This window comes from Olea europaea, chromosome 2 (assembly GCF_002742605.1).
Source record: "Olea europaea var. sylvestris chromosome 2, O_europaea_v1, whole genome shotgun sequence".
Classification (NCBI taxonomy): domain Eukaryota; kingdom Viridiplantae; phylum Streptophyta; class Magnoliopsida; order Lamiales; family Oleaceae; genus Olea; species Olea europaea.
In genome coordinates, this window is record NC_036238.1 from 20,155,824 (window position 1) to 20,159,730 (window position 3,907).

Below are 3,907 nucleotides of genomic sequence, written 5' to 3' on the forward strand. Positions count from 1 at the left end.
CCTTCTTAATTAATAAAATACTTAAAAGAATAAATTAAAGTAATTATGATTTAGGGAAATGAAAGTTTATTTCGAGAAAAGTTCTAAGATTTATTTCAGTAATTATGATTTAGGGAAATGAAAGCTTTAATTACAAAATTTAAAAGCCGTTAGGTTCGATTTGTGCAGTCTTTGGAAATAAAAACAATACGTTTAGATAGATGTTACAAATTCATCGAGTCAATTTTCATTTAAGTACCTACTCGGTCTGAAAAACTTTTCGGTAGATGATTTTCTAAACTTATGTCTATATCCAGGAGTGCGCTGTTGAACTTCGAGTGACAACAAATTAAGTGCTACAATCACAATATAATCGGGAACTTCTCACTCGACTTCATTTGGTAGAGGAAATATAGTTTCAGCATTATTGAATAATGTATTAAGTGACTTCACATTGTTCAACGTCATCATGTTGTATCGATATCCTGAAAAATGTTACCATGCTTAATGTTCGACTTCCATATTTTTTAGATATTCTCATGCACTAGTGTGATTTATGTTTTATTTCGCTCATGAACTTATCAAACTCTTCAAAGCTGTAAGTTTCTGCGGCTTTCCTAAACAATATACATAGACAATTAAAATAATTAATTAATGAAATGTTTAAACAAAAAATTAAATTAAATATTAATTTTTTATTTTAGTAAGTCTTTAAAATATATAATTAAATAAAGTAATTATGATCCTGTTTGATTACGATCATATGAACAAATTAAAAGATCGTGTACTCGATCCAACCTGTGAACTCCCACCAAACTCATGTCTCTATCTGATTACGATCCCATGAACAAATTCTACGTGTAACAATGAAACCACGGTGAATAGCAACTATCTCGAGAATAATGTTTAGATGTAAAAAGATTGATAGAGTTTCGGCTTATTGGGAACTAATGAAGTTCATTCTCTATATATTTTATGAAAGTAGAAGGTAGTAGTACTAGTTATGGAACTTTAACATTTTAACAGGCTGTGTCTTTCGTTCTTTTCAAACTACAAACAAGTTGATTAATCATTTAGGTATACAAGCAATCATTTTTCTATCCAAACCACAACTTATAAGTGTATATTAAGTTTAAAAGCAATAAACAAAAGAAAGAACAACGGAAAAATGACTTGAATGAGAATTTGAGACTTGCCGAAAAAAAGAGAGAAAGAGGCAATTCAGGTAAAAATTAATAGACTAACACGCAAAGGCGACTGACGATTCATTCAGAAGGGCAGACAAGCGTCAAATGTTAGGGAAATGAAAGTTTATGTCGAGGGTTCTGAAACTTTAGACGTGATTTGTTGATGTAGTTTGTTGAATTATGATTTGGATTGTTGAAAATATATGTTTTTTTTTCATTTCATATAATTTTGGAATAATTTTAGTTCAGTTTAGATATCGGGTGAGGACATATGTTGTGAACTTGTTAATAAAATTAATGTTTTCGTTGTTCTTTTTTTTATTTATTGTTTTTAAACTTATTATTTACTTATGAGTTGTGATTTGGATAGAAAAAATGACTGCTTGTATGCCTAAATAATTAATGAACTTATTTGTGGTTTGGAAAGAACAAAAGGTTTGAAAAGAACGAAATACAGAACGTATTGATTGTGTGAAAATGTTAAAGTTACATAACTAGTAATACTACATTTTACTTTCATAAAATGGTTAGAAAATGTACTAGTTCTAATTCCCAGTAAGCCGAAACCCTATCAATCTTTCACATCTAAACATTATTCTCGAGATAATTGTTACTCACCGTGATCTCACTATTACACACAAACTTTGTTCATAGGATCGTAATCAGATAGAGACTTGAGTCTGGTGGGAGTTCACATGCTGGATTGAGTACAGTATTCTAATTTGCTCATAGGATCGTAATCAGACATGGTCATAATTACTTTATCTAATTATTTATTTTAAAGACTCACTGAAATAAAAAAATTAATATTTAATTTAATTTCTTCTTTAAATATTTCATTGATTATTTTGTTTATTTAATTAATTATTTAGTCACAGTTGTATTCAAAAGTCGATTGACATCGCTTTCGAAGCCAAAATAATAAGGAATCAATAATTTGGGCGAAAAATTGCATGTCCTTCGACGGATAGAAGGACCATAGAAATAATCGACGGAGTATGGCTATATGTTCCTCATCGAGTCCTTCCAATACCGATACAACGTAGCTTTTCCAAAAATGAGCTCTCATGATATTGTCTAGGTGGTACTCCATTCTACAAAAATAATACACATTAAAAACATTTATAAGAAATTATCAACATTTATTATATTTTAAAATTTAACAAATCAAATTACATGCATTAGTACGTAAGAAGTAAAATCATTTCCTCGCACATTAAAAAGAGTAAATAAAACTTAAATAATACATAAATTAAATTAAATTAATGAAAAATACATTAAATTCAAGAAAAAAAATACATACATGAACGAGCAAAAAAATTAAAAGAAGAAAAAAATGAAAAATAAATTATGAAAAACGAATTAGATTAGAATTTTTTTTAAATTATAAGATTCAAATTTTGTTCTCTAATAAAAAAATATATATATTTCGGGCCGGCCCGCCGGACCCGGACGGTCCGGGTCCGGACCATGCTCCATTACGGACTACATGAGTTCGGATCCGAACTGCCCGGAAGACTTTTTCGTTTTCATTTTTATTTATTTTTCTGAATATTTTAAGAAGAAATTAAGTTAAATATTAATTTTTTTTTATTGAAGTTTTGTGAATATTTTAAGAAGTAATTAAATTAAATATTAATTTTTTTATTGAAGTAAGTGTTTTAAAAAAATAATTAAATAAAGTAGTTAAATATTAAGAAATAAAAAGTGTTTGATTTTTTAATTTGTAACTTAAGGGTATATTTGTCTTTTAAAACAAAATTATGCCATTGTAATTTTATAAACAATTTAAGGTTATTTTTGTCTTTTAACCTAGAAAAGGCTATTGTAAAGATTGACAAAAATTTTGGATTAAAGTGGTGAAGTGGTCATTTGACTTGGTTATTCTTAAAAGTACTCCGATTGGATGGGCGTAGGCAGTAAGAATTTTTACTCAAAAATTCGATGATAATTATCTTCTAAATATTAATAAATAATAATAATAATATAAATTTATATTTATCTACACACCCACCCTTGAATCTACCCCTTCCCATCTATCCCATCCTAATTTTACACCCAAACCTTAATTCATTTTCTTTCCTTTTCTCTTTCCATCTTCTCTCTACACATCCCATCATTTTGATTTCGGGCTACCGATCCCTTCTTATAGCAGTGCATGTTATGAGCATGCAGCGGCATCGCAGTTGGACTGTTGTCTACTGTGGATTTGAGGAGGTCGTGGTGGTGATTGTTCATAAGGCAGTGGCGACGAATACAACATCGAGTTTGAGGATTTTTTGGCGGGTATGGTGGTTGTATTTTTGGTACAGGAGGTGGTGGTAGTGCAGCTAGTGGTGGCATTAGTGTTGGCACTGGTATTGTTCAGGTGGTTGTTGGTCGGTTGGTGATGGTGATTGTAGTAGTGGTAGTGGTATTGTTAGTGGTGGAGCAAGTGATAGTGATGACGAGGTGATGGCGTTGGGATCTAATTTGTTGATTTTTTGGGCGACGATGACAATGATTTTGTTGGATCTTGTTGGTGGCTGTGCTAGCAGTGATTTTTTGTAGGTGGTTGTTTGTGGGTGATGATGCGGTGGTTTTCGGGTAGTGGTGGTCATGACGCCGTGGATATGATTTCTTGGGTTTCTTCGACTATTTTGTTGGATCTTGTTGGTGGCGGTGGTTTTGTTAGTGGTTGTGGTGTTGAGTTGATGGTGGTATTTTGAAGATAAAAATGGTAATTGTTGAAAGTGTTGGTG